This window comes from Mus musculus, chromosome 19 (assembly GCF_000001635.26).
Source record: "Mus musculus strain C57BL/6J chromosome 19, GRCm38.p6 C57BL/6J".
NCBI classification, from domain to species: Eukaryota; Metazoa; Chordata; class Mammalia; order Rodentia; family Muridae; genus Mus; species Mus musculus.
Genome location: NC_000085.6, coordinates 47,594,596 through 47,608,417, shown reverse-complemented (window position 1 = coordinate 47,608,417; position 13,822 = coordinate 47,594,596). Strand labels below are relative to the sequence as shown.

The following is a 13,822-nucleotide window of genomic DNA, read 5'->3' as shown; positions in this document are numbered from 1 at the left end:
GTTTACCCTTTCACCTAACTAATAATATATGCTGACAGTTTCCAACTTTGGGAATTATGAAGTATCATGTGGATAATACAGATACATTTTCAATTTACTGAGTTAATAGCAAACAACATAGCTGCTGGAGTATACAGCGGGCTTAGTTTTGAAGGAAACAGGAAACTGCCACACTGAATTCCACGGTGGCTGTGTCATTTTGCATCCCTACTACTGATGATACTGCTCCACATCCCAATGCTGCCCATGTGATTTCTAAAAGTCTCAAATTATAATTCACAACAGACATATGGTGGGACATCTTCTTGGTACTTACTTGCTCTCTGTATATTCTCTTTGGTGAGATAACTGTTCATGTTTATTGTTTTGTTTAGTTTCTAATTATTGAGTTTTAGAGTTTTCAAACTTTCAGCTCATGTTTTCTGCAAACAGTTTCTCCCAGCCTATGGTTTCTCATTCTCCTATACGCTATTTTTAAAAGATAACTTAAACATTAAGTATTAACTATGCAGACTGAATGAAATAGTTCTCACCTCGAATTCTAGCATTTGGGAGACAGAGCTAGGAGAATCAACACTAGCCTGAGGCTAGTTTGGTCTACAGAGAATTCCATGCCAGCTACAAAGCAAGATCCTGCCTCAAAAAAATAAATAAGTCCCACTTGCTTTGCAGAAGGCTAAGTGCTTCCAAGCTTTACAAGGAATAGGATGGCACCCACTGTCTCAGTGGCTCATAGGGGCTCAGAGTCTGAAGCTGCCACTTCTAAGCTATGTTGCTTATAGCAAATGTCTTTAAATCCCTGTTTTAGTTTCCTCATCAGTGAATTTTACCTACACTTCACAATTTTTCAGAACTAAGATAATACATACTAATTATATGCATTATATAAATTAGGCATTTAATATAATGTCTTACATATATATTAAGAATTCAAAAGTATTAGCCATTATTAGTAGTATGATTTAATCCTTAAAATAACACCATGATATTGTATTACCCCTACTTCAAAGGAAAATAAACAAACAGGTGTGGTGGTATGAGTGAGAATGTCCTCCACAGACTCATAGGGAGTGGCATTATTAGAATTGTGGCCTTGTTGGAATAGGTGCAGCCTTGTTGGAGGAAGTGTGTCACTAGGGGTGGGCTTTGATGCTCAAGCCAGGTCTAGTGTTGCTCTCTCTTCTTTTTCAGCAACCCATCTGCCTGCATGCTGCCATGCTTCCCGCCATGACGATAATGGACTAAACCTCTGCACTGTAAGCCAGCCCCAGTTAAATGTTTTTCTTATTAAGAGCTGTCATGGTCATGGTGTCCCTTCACAGAAATAAAAACCCAAACTAAGACAGTAGGTAACAGGCTTCCTCCGGTCTTACAGCTTAGTAAGAGGCAGAATCAGGATTTAAATCCAGATGTTTCCAAGCCCATTTTCACATTAATCATTATTGTCTAAGAATATTCCAACTACACCACACTGACACAAGGGTTACTCTCAACTAAAGGCCTTGAAAAACAACACATAAAAAAATTCTCACCATCCCCATTCCTGAAAACAGAGTTTTCAGTATTTTTTAAGAAAAGCAAGAAAGGGGCTGGTGAGATGGCTCAGTGGGTAAGAGCACCCGACTGCTCTTCCGAAGGTCCAGAGTTCAAATCCCAGCAACCACATGGTGGCTCACAACCATCCGTAACAAGATCTGACTCCCTCTTCTGGTGTGTCTGAAGACAGCTACAGTGTACTTACATATAATAATAAATTAAAAAAAACAAAACTGTGTTTCTTTAGGAAAAAAAAAAAAAAAGAAAAGCAAGAAAGATACCTTTTCTTTGTACACCAAAGGAAACATATTTTTCTTTGTTTTCTTTTCTTAAAAGATGTATTGTTTCTACGTGTGTGCCTGTACGAGTTTGTATGCGCTCATGTGTAGGAATCCATGGAAGCCAGAAGAGAACACTGGATTCCCTGGAGCTGAAGTTACAGATCAAGAGCCATTGTATGGATGCTGGGAACTGAACCTGGATCATCTAATAAGAGCAGTAAGCAATCTTAACCACTATAACCATCTCTCTAGCCCCATTTTATTCTTAATAGAATATTCTTAATAGAAGCCATAGCCCAGAGAATCCCATACAGGTAGACCTTGTTTTTAAAAACAAAACAAAACTGTCTTTGTAATCTTTGTGCATCATTGTGTAGCTTTCCACAATTGGCTCTGATCAACTTAAAATCCGAACCATGTGTATGTTACCATTTCACTGAGTCCTGGTTCCCTTATGTATGGAAAGCTTTGTGAAGTTTGCATGCTTTTCTCCTAATAATCCATCTTAGATCAGTTTGCCTCTCAGACCCAGTCAGTACAGGTTCAGTGCCAACTCCTTAATCCTTTAGGTTTTCAGTACTTCCTTTCCAGCTGTTTGGTTATCTTTTCCTTGCTCCGTTTGCTGTTTTCCATTTTCCTCCCCTCTAGCTGAATAATTTCTCATTTTCAATGTTTACAAATTAAAGATTTGAATAAGTAGTAGAAGCCAAGATTTGGGTTTGCTGTTATTGTTTTACTTTTTAATTACATCTTATTTATTTTGTTGTGTAATAACAGTGAATACTACCTATGTATACATATGGAATGCAAAGGACAATTTTTGGAAGTCAGGTCTCTCCTAGCATGTAGATCTCAGGATTCAAACTTGAGTACCAGGCTTTGTAGAAAGTGTCTAATCTTGGGGGAAGGGGGTGGAAGGGTTCACCCACCTCAAGATTACTTTTTTAAAAGTTAGGAAACATACCTTAAAATACGAATTAGGTTGTTTTTATAAGGTGTTTTAATATTATGTGTCATTATTTTACCAAAACTCTATTATTACCTTTAAAAAGATAAAATGCACTTTTTAAAAACTACTAGCAGTCACTTCTTGGCCTTTCAGCTAAAACTAAGTATAAAAACTACTAACAAGTAACAAATGAGCGGATATATGCATGTTCAAATCCCACTCGCTACAAGTTGGCCATGGTGGTGTATGCCCTTAATCCTAGCACCCTGAAAGAAGAGGCAGGAGCATCTCTGATTTCAAGGCTAGCCTGGTCTACATATAGTTCCAGAATAGCCAGAGCTACATAGTGAGATGTCATCTCAAAAAAACAAACTAACTAACAAAAACAAACAAACAAAAAAAAACCCCCAAAACCCACTTTTTACATGCATGTCTGTTTAGAAAATTCAACTACTGTGGAAAATACCAGAAGTCAGAAGTCAGGTCCATCTACCATCTTCATTGCTCCATCATCGACATGCAAGCCTGTTATCTGTCTACAGGTGTGCATAGCTTCAATATGGGAACATTGTATACTTACACCCACCCGTCCCACATTGTATCATAAGAATATAATTCCATAAAATAAATAATTTATACATAAAAATGTTATCAAAGCACTGTTTACAATGCTAGAAAAACAATGTTCGTTAATAAGAACCCTTTTAAATCACAGAGTACAGTTCCAAAATGGAAACTCAGCCACTAAGATTGACCAATTAACATTTCTTAAATGAAATGGTAGCCATAACATCTGGCTGGGGGGGGGGGGACGACTTGTTGAAATACAATGTTTCCTTACTATTCTGACACTCTAGAATATCCTATTCTATCAAATTTTATCAAGTCTAGGATTCCTTTTAAGATACACTATTACTGGAAAATAAATAAATAAATAAATAAATAAATAAAGTTGGGTCCAGCACTTGGGGGCTGAGGCAGGAGGATTCTTCCAAGTTGGAGACCAGCATGAGCTACATTGTATCAACCCAAACTATACCCTATTAAAAATATATTATTTTCAAGACCAAAGGAAAAGAACTAACTAAATTTTTCCAATCCATCTAAATTACTATTTTATATCTATTATCCCTATGAATATATGAAACTTTAAATTTGATTCCTGTGGATAACATTTACTTAACCATTATCAGATATTTCTGTTTTCCCATATACTATCATCCTCTGATCATTAGATGCTTTAGCAATGAGACACTTTGGTCAGTTGGAGGACTGGCTGGCTGGGTGACTGGCTTTGTGATGGGATCCTGTGGCAGTGTGTAGGCTAGCCTTAACCTAGGGTTCCTCCTGCTTCCCACCGTGGAGTGCTGAGAACACCACACTGAGGCTCAGCATTTGTTAAATGAGCACTCCTCTCCAAGATCTTCTTGGGAGATAATGACTCCCATTTTGTAGGTAATACTGCTGATGCTCTCTCTTGAACTTTCCACAGAAGAGAAATTTTAAGTAGTACTCATTTTGCCTCTTCCTAAGGAACTTACCATAGTTTAGACGCTGAAATCCTGAGGAGTTGTTATAACACTAAGGACACATGTGAGTTAACGATGCAGGAATGGCTACATGATGACTGAGACCTGGTCAACAGCAATTCTAAAATGGCATTGACAAAAACAGCTCCCACTTTGCTACTTTTCAGTTATTGAAAAAAAAAAAAAAGACATAGAGATAGAGAAGTTTATCACCACTAGTAAAACACGGCAGTCAGTTTATCCCTTTGAAAAGTACTACAGTTGAGTCAGTAATTAAAAAATACAATCCTCTGAGGCATACAAAATCACCCAGACATTAGCCCTTCTCCTTCCAGTTTACTCTAACACTGTAGGAAGAACAGACCAAAGCAATCAGACCTGACAGAGTTGAGCACAGTGCAGTATTAGCCCTAGTGAACAGAATGGAGCAAAGGAAAAAAAGTAACTAACATTAGGTAATCTCTAAAATTCCTTACTGTAACAAATTCTTATATCTCACTGCCCTAGATATAATGTTAAACCAACATTGGTATCTTTCTGCTTAATATAACAAACAAAAGTTACATTAGTGTATCAAAAAGCTGGAAGTATAGTTCTACACACTGGCATGCTTATTAGCATCTGAGAGGCCCTAATTCCAATTCCTGGCACAAAAAGAAAAAAAAACAAACAAAATACAAAAAAAGGCTTATTACTTTTTTGCCTGAAAATAATCACTCATTGGAATCTGGTTCCAAAGAACTCTAGAACACCCAAGCTGAAACACGCACAGTTAATACCATGACCCTAAAAAGTCACCTCACAATAACCAAATGTATGAAAACTCCTAATCTGAAACTTAAGGTATTTTTAGTTAGTTTTATCTTGTCTTGTTTGATGCTAAATACATGCTCTATCAGCCCCACATAAAGACTTCATGAAATAATTAAACAAATATTAATAACAAGAATAGGATAACAAGTAGTAAAAATTAATTTAAAATATAACTTTTCTTGATAAAAGCTTTCAAGGATCAGCCATGGACATTCAAAGTCATTATATTTATATGTGCAAAACTTAACAATATAGTATGGCTACTTTACATAAATAGAGAGCTGAGGGGAAACAAAATTTACCTGAGTTCTCTATACTGGCTTTATGTTTAAATGAAGGAGAGTAAAAACTAGACTCTCATGCACTACTTTTTTAACAGTGGTTACACTTCTTGGGTGGTGAGGAATTTTTAAATCTTCTTTTATTTCCATAGCTCCACATTTTCTGAGACTACATAATATTTTATAACAAGCAAATTTTAATAAGAATCTCAGCAGGAAATTAAAACACCTAAAAAGAGAGACAGAAAGAAATGTAAATGCTCTACAAAGAAAATCAAGTTGATTCCAGCCTCACAATTAAACCCCATGCAGGATAAATATCAAATAAATTGTACAAAAAAAAAATTTAAAAATTTAAAAAATTGAAAGACAAAGATGAAATCCAATCCCTAATACTGATCTGTAGTGGCTATTCCTGGTTGTCAACTTGACAATATTTGGAATGAACTACAATCCGGAATTGGAAGGCTCACCAGTGACCCTTATCTGGAGGCTTGGAGATCCTTATCTGGATCTTGGTTTGAAGATCTTGAGCCATAGTGGCTATGGATTCCAGAAGATTGAATCTCCGAGTTAAGGAACACACCTTTAATCTGGGCTATGCCTTTCATCTGGATTAAAGGTGTGGTGGAACACACCTTTAATCTGGGCTACACCTTTTGCTGGAGACAATATAAGGACATTGGAAGAAGGGAGTCTAGCTCTTGCTCTTGCTCCTTCGCCTGCTTGCTGCGTGAGACTGAGTAACTGCTAGATCCTTGGACTTCCATTCACAGCTGCGACTGAACCATTGTTGGGAATTGGGCTGCCGACTGTAAGTCATCAATAAATTCCTTTACTATTTAGAAATTATCCATAAGTTCTGTGACTCTAGAGAACCCTGACTAATACAGAAGTTGGTACCAGGAGTGGTTCTAGAGTAACAGAAGTACAAGGATGAATCTTTTAAAATACTGGAATTGGCTTGTTGATCCACCAGCACTTTCAAATATTGAAACCTCTCCAGATTCTCTCCCTCCTGGGAGCTCAGAGAATTTTGAAGACCCATGGTTGAAACTATATTCTGAACTTAAAGAAGCTAATGCCCTTGATTTTCTTAATGAATTAGGTGATTCAGTGCACAAAGCTTTCTACAAGATGGGGAAAAAATCGAAAAATGATTTTACTGGCTGGCTGCTCTTAGTATCTGTGGAAAAAATGATGAATGAAAGGAAGGAGTTGTGTGATAAAATCGAAAGGCTCCAGACACAAGTAAACGATCTAAAAGTTGCTAAGTGTGTCCTTGAGGAGAATCTTCTCTCTTGTAGCAATAGAGCTCAAGTTGCAGAAAATCAAACAGAAACTCTCATTGTAAGGTTGGCTGAACTACAGAGAAAATTCAAGTCTCAGCCTCAGAGTGTGTCGACAGTTAAAGTAAGGGCTCTAATTGGCAAAGAATGGGATCCTACAACATGGGACGGGGATGTGTGGGAAGACCATGTTGAAGCTGAGAATTTTGAATCCTCAGATTCTCAAGGGTTTGCCCCACCTGAGGAAGTAGTACCCTCAGCCCCACCTCTTGAAATAATGCCTTCCCCACATGAGGAAATTAATTTTGCAGAGTCTGCTCACGGCCCACCAATAGTTTCTTCTAGACCTGTAACCAGACTCAAAGCAAAACAGGCTCCTAGAGGGGAGGTAGAAAGTATAGTCCATGAGGAAATTCGCTACACTACTAAGGAGCTTAATGAGTTTGCTAATTCATTCAAGCAGAAACCTGGTGAATATGTGTGGGAATGGATTTTAAGGGTGTGGGATAAGGGTGGAAGGAACATAAAACTAGAGCAGGCTGAGTTTATTGACATGGGTCCTCTGAGTAGAGATTCTAGGTTTAATACGGAAGCTCGCATAGTTAAAAAAGGTGTCAAAAGTTTGTTTGAATGGTTGGCTGAGGTGTTTATCAAAAGATGGCCTACTGGAAATGACTTGGAGATGCCTGATATTCCGTGGCTTAGTGTTGATGAAGGGATTTTAAGACTTAGGGAAATTGCAATGCTAGAGTGGATATATTGTGTAAAGCATAATTGTCCACAATGGGAAGGTCCAGAAGATATGCCTTTCACCAGCTCTATAAGACGCAAATTGGTGAGAGGGGCACCAGCACATTTGAAGGGTTTTGTTCTTTCCCTTTTCCTTGTGCCAGATCTTAGCATTGGAGATGCTTCTGCTCAATTAGATGAATTAAATTCACTGGGTTTAGTTGGATCCCGAGGTAACAAGGGCCAGGTGGCAGCATTGAATCGCCGGAGACAAGGTGATCCTAGTTATTATAATGGACAGCGTAGACAAAAGAATGTTTATAATAACATACCCAGTAATGGTCAGCACAGGAGAGGTGAAATTTATAATGGCATGACTCGCTTGGACCTTTGGTACTGGCTAATCAATCATGGTGTTTCCAGGAATGAAATACATAGGAAGCCTACTGCATATTTGTTTGATCTGTATAAGCAGAAAAATTCTCAAACAAATGAAAGAAAGGCTACATTAGATCGTGGTAAACAGCAATCTCGGCCAGTGAATCAATTTCCAGACTTGAGACAGTTTGCAGATCCGGAACCCCTTGAATGAAGGGGTGGCCAGGTTCCTCTGAGGAAGGATCTTGATAAGACACTCAAAGGTTTTGCTGTTACCCTTTCTCCAGTTCTTCCCCAGAGGGACCTACGGCCTTTTACAAGGGTAACTGTACACTGGGGAAAAGGAAATAATCAGACTTTTCGGGGTCTGCTGGATACTGGTTCTGAGTTGACACTGATCCCAGGGGATCCCAAGAAACATTGTGGCCCTCCAGTTAAAGTAGGGGCTTATGGAGGGCAGGTGATTAATGGAGTTTTGACTGATGTCCGACTCACAGTAGGTCCAGTAGGTCCCCGGACACATCCTGTGGTGATTTCCCCAGTTCCAGAATGTATAATTGGGATAGATATACTCAGAAATTGGCAGAATTCTCATATTGGTTCCCTGAACTGTAGAGTGAGGGCTATTATGGTTGGAAAGGCCAAATGGAAGCCTTTAGAGTTGCCTCTGCCAAAGAAAATAGTGAATCAAAAACAGTATCGTATTCCTGGAGGCATTGCAGAAATTACTGCCACTATCAAGGACTTGAAAGATGCAGGGGTGGTGGTTCCCACCACATCTCCGTTTAACTCTCCTATCTGGCCAGTGCAGAAAACAGATGGATCATGGAGAATGACAGTTGATTATCGAAAACTAAATCAGGTGGTAACTCCAATTGCAGCTGCTGTACCAGATGTAGTTTCGTTACTTGAGCAAATTAACACATCTCCTGGCACCTGGTATGCGGCTATTGATCTGGCAAACGCCTTCTTCTCAGTACCTGTCCATAAGGACCACCAGAAGCAATTTGCTTTCAGTTGGCAAGGCCAACAGTATACCTTCACAGTTTTGCCTCAAGGATATATTAACTCTCCTGCCCTGTGTCATAATTTAGTAAGAAGGGATCTTGATCGTTTGGATCTTCCACAAAATATCACATTGGTGCACTATATTGATGACATTATGCTGATTGGACCAAGTGAGCAGGAAGTAGCAACCACTTTGGACTCATTGGTAACACATATGCGTATCAGAGGATGGGAAATAAATCCAACCAAAATTCAAGGACCATCTACCTCAGTGAAATTCTTAGGAGTCCAGTGGTGTGGGGCATGCAGAGATATTCCTTCTAAGGTGAAAGATAAGTTATTGCACCTGGCCCCTCCTACAACCAAGAAAGAAGCACAACGTTTAGTGGGTCTATTTGGATTCTGGAGACAACACATCCCTCACTTGGGTGTGTTACTTAGGCCTATTTACCAAGTGACTCGGAAAGCTGCTAGCTTTGTGTGGGGCCTGGAACAGGAGAAGGCCCTTCAACAGGTCCAGGCTGCTGTGCAGGCTGCTCTACCACTTGGACCATATGACCCAGCAGACCCGATGGTACTTGAGGTGTCTGTGGCTGATAGAGATGCTGTTTGGAGCCTCTGGCAGGCTCCTGTAGGTGAATCACAGAAAAGACCTTTGGGATTTTGGAGCAAAGCTCTACCATCATCGGCAGACAACTATTCTCCCTTTGAAAAACAGCTCTTGGCCTGCTATTGGGCCTTAGTGGAAACTGAACGTTTGACAATAGGACACCAAGTTACTATGCGACCTGAACTACCCATCATGAACTGGGTACTATCAGACCCTGCAAGTCATAAAGTGGGACGCGCACAGCAGCAGTCTATTATCAAATGGAAGTGGTATATACGTGATCGGGCCAGAGCAGGTCCTGAAGGCACAAGCAAGTTACATGAAGAAGTTGCTCAAATGCCTATGGTTTCTATTCCTGTTACAATGCCATCTGCTGCCAAGCATGCACCTATAGCCTCATGGGGTGTTCCCTATGATCAACTGACCGAAGAGGAGAAGACTAGAGCCTGGTTTACTGATGGCTCTGCACGTTATGCAGGCACCACCCAGAAGTGGACAGCTGCAGCATTACAACCCCTTTCTGGGACAACCTTGAAAGACACAGGTGAAGGGAAATCTTCACAGTGGGCAGAACTTCGGGCAGTACACATGGTATTACAGTTTGTTTGCAAGAAGAAATGGCCAGATGTACGATTATACACTGACTCATGGGCTGTAGCCAATGGATTGGCTGGATGGTCAGGGACTTGGAAAGATCACAATTGGAAAATTGGTGAGAAAGACATCTGGGGAAGAAGTATGTGGATAGATCTCTCCAAATGGGCAAAGGATGTGAAGATATTTGTGTCCCATGTAAATGCTCACCAAAAGGTGACTTCAGCTGAGGAGGAGTTCAATAATCAAGTGGATAAGATGACCCGTTCTGTGGACAATCAGCCTCTCTCCCCAGCCATCCCTGTCATTGCTCAATGGGCACATGAACAAAGTGGCCATGGTGGTCGAGATGGAGGTTATGCTTGGGCTCAGCAACATGGGCTTCCACTCACCAAGGCTGACCTGGCTACAGCTGCTGCTGATTGCCAGATCTGCCAACAGCAGAAACCAACACTGAGCCCCAGATATGGCACCATTCCTCGAGGTGACCAGCCAGCAACCTGGTGGCAGGTTGACTACATTGGACCACTTCCTTCGTGGAAAGGACAGCGTTTTGTTCTTACTGGAGTAGATACTTATTCTGGTTATGGATTTGCCTTTCCTGCACGTAATGCCTCTGCTAAAACCACCATTCACGGACTGACAGAATGCCTCATCTATCGTCATGGTATTCCACACAGTATTGCTTCTGACCAAGGAACTCATTTCACAGCCAGAGAAGTACGACAGTGGGCTCACGATCATGGAATTCACTGGTCTTACCACATTCCCCATCATCCTGAAGCAGCTGGGCTGATAGAAAGATGGAATGGCCTTTTGAAGACGCAGTTACAGCGCCAATTAGGTGGTAACAGCTTGGAAGGCTGGGGCAGAGTTCTTCAGAAGGCAGTATATGCTTTGAATCAGCGCTCGATATATGGTACAGTTTCACCCATAGCCAGGATTCATGGGTCCAGGAATCAAGGGGTGGAAAACGGAATAGTTCCACTTACTATCACTCCTAGTGACCCTCTAGGAAAATTTTTGCTTCCTGTCCCCATAACTCTAGGTTCTGCTGGCTTAGAAGTTTTGGCTCCAGAGAGGGGAGTGCTCCTACCAGGAGCTACAACAAACATTTCATTGAACTGGAAGCTCAGACTTCCCCCTGGTCATTTTGGGCTTCTAATGCCCTTAAACCAACAGGCTAAAAAAGGAATAACAGTGTTAGGAGGGGTGATAGATCCAGATTACCATGGGGAAATTGGATTACCTCTTCACAATGGTGGTAAGCAAGATTATGTCTGGAGTGCAGGAGATCCCTTAGGGCGTCTCTTAGTACTACCATGTCCTGTGATTAAAGTCAATGGGAAACTACAACAGCCTAATCCAAGCAGGATGACAAAGGACGCAGACCCATCAGGAATGAAGGTATGGGTCAATCCTCCAGGAAAAGAGCCAAGACCTGCTGAGGTGCTGGCTGAAGGTGAAGGAAATACAGAATGGGTAGTAGAGGAAGGTAGTTATAAATACCAATTAAGGCCACGTAACCAGTTGCAGAAACGAGGATTATAAAGTAATATGAATGCCCATTGTAAATTTACTAATGCGTTTGCGATTGTACGAGGGATAGTTATATCATGTTAGGCGTATTTACAACCTTGTTATTGTTTCATGTGAACATGAGATATTATTTGTGTCAAGTTGACAAGGGGTGGATTGTAGTGGCTATTCCTGGTTGTCAACTTGACAATATTTGGAATGAACTACAATCCGGAATTGGAAGGCTCACCAGTGACCCTTATCTGGAGGCTTGGAGATCCTTATCTGGATCTTGGTTTGAAGATCTTGAGCCATAGTGGCTATGGATTCCAGAAGATTGAATCTCCGAGTTAAGGAACACACCTTTAATCTGGGCTATGCCTTTCATCTGGATTAAAGGTGTGGTGGAACACACCTTTAATCTGGGCTACACCTTTTGCTGGAGACAATATAAGGACATTGGAAGAAGGGAGTCTAGCTCTTGCTCTTGCTCCTTCGCCTGCTTGCTGCGTGAGACTGAGTAACTGCTAGATCCTTGGACTTCCATTCACAGCTGCGACTGAACCATTGTTGGGAATTGGGCTGCCGACTGTAAGTCATCAATAAATTCCTTTACTATTTAGAAATTATCCATAAGTTCTGTGACTCTAGAGAACCCTGACTAATACATGATCTAATATTGATTCTGTTAATTTGGCCGTTTCTGATTCTGAGGGGATCAAAGGCAAGGGGTGTAATTTCTACCCACCAACAAGTGGTAAGACCCCAACTGCCCAGAGCATAAGGACACTTAAAATGTCGACAACTCTCAGATTACATCACTGTCCCACTTACTTCACAGATTGCTGCCTCTGAGTGGCCTGAACATGCTAAGAGCAACACTGAGAGGTAAAATATGGAAAACTGAGATAACAGAGGGTTTCAAGATATATATTTTAAAAATAAGACAAAGGTATTCTACCATCTAGAATTAATTTAAGAAAAATAAATCCTTTCAACATTTAAGACTCTTAGTTGCATTCACAACTGCACTGTAAAAAAATGAAACATTTCAAAACTAATCAAGACTGAAAAGCTGTCTTCTTGAAAACAACAAAACACTACTGAAAAAGACATTTAAAAAATGGAAACATGCTGTATACTCACAGATTAGAGACAATAATGTTAACATTGCCAACAGATTGATATACATTCAGTGTAAACTCTTTCAAAATCTCAAGGTTTTTCCAGAAATAAAAAAGGCCATCCTAAAAAATAGGATTTCAAATAACCCTAAATAGCCAAAACAATCTTATAAAAGAACAAACCTCAAAGACTCATAATTCCTTATTTCAAAACTTACTATAAAGCTACAGTAATCAAAATAAGCATGGGTATGAAGACAGACAGCTTAATGGAGTCTCAGAGAAAAGCCCGGCACGTGTGGCCATGATCTTCAACAGGGTGTTAAAGATGGGAACAGGACAGACAGTTGTTTCTATAAATCATGCTGGGAAAATTAGTATCCATGTGCAAAGAATTAGGTTAGTACCTTATCCAGTATCACATACAAAAATTCAAACCTTTAGAAAATCTAAATGTAACACCTAAAACTATAAAACTCTGAGAATACATTAAGGGGGCCCAGGAGATGGTTCAGCTTATAAAGGCACCTGCTGCCAAGACTAATTACCTGAGTCTGATCCCTTGGGCAAACAAAGTAGAAAAAGACTATTCCCGACCTCCACGTGTGTCTCATAGCACACGCACACACACATACAGAATAAATCAAATTTAAGAGTACATGAGGTGAAATGCTTAATATTTGAGAATGACTCCTTGGCTGTGACACCACCTGCTCAGCAGTTAGATCACATATTGTTCTTACAAAGGACACAAGTTCAGTCCCCACAGTTGAAGTGACTCAACACCACTGACGTCTGTACTTTTGTGCACATACCCACAAACATGATTAAAATAAATTGTTTAAAATAAAAATGTAATTCAAGCTGAGCGAAGGAGAAGCAGGGAATGGTTCAGTCAGTAAAGTGCTCGCCATGCAAACACCAGACCCTGACTTCAGGCCCCCAGTACCGGTATAAACACAGTAGTGGGGAGGCAAACACAGAGATCCCAGGGGCTTGCAGGACAGACAGTCTAGACCAGAGGTTCACAGCCTTCCTAATGCCTCGATCTGTTAATACAGTCCTTCATGGTATCTCCACCCCCACCATAAAATTCTTTTTTTTTTTTTTTTTTGCTACTTTGTAACTGTAACTTTGCTACACTTGAATTGTACTTAAAATAGCTAAAATGTAGAAATGACCC

At 40.3% G+C, this 13,822-nt stretch overlaps 1 protein-coding gene and 1 long non-coding RNA gene across 4 annotated transcripts in view; one reads left to right on the top strand and one right to left on the bottom strand.

Moving 5' to 3' along the window:
• The window catches only part of Slk (STE20-like kinase), a 65,228-nt gene that overhangs the window by 36,829 nt on the left and 14,577 nt on the right, over positions 1-13,822 (bottom strand). Inside the window, exon 1 of one of the 3 annotated variants that reach the window (XM_006526827.4) lies at positions 5,411-5,582. The exons of the other annotated variants lie outside the window; for them this stretch is intronic. The gene's annotated coding sequence lies outside the window, so the exon portion shown is untranslated. Of the gene's footprint in view, positions 1-5,410; positions 5,583-13,822 lie in introns of those variants that run through there. 3 annotated transcript variants of the gene reach the window in all.
• Positions 1,192-2,519, top strand: Gm16068. The gene is made up of 2 exons (XR_386772.1): positions 1,192-1,256; positions 1,873-2,519. It is a non-coding gene; the product is annotated as a predicted gene 16068 (long non-coding RNA).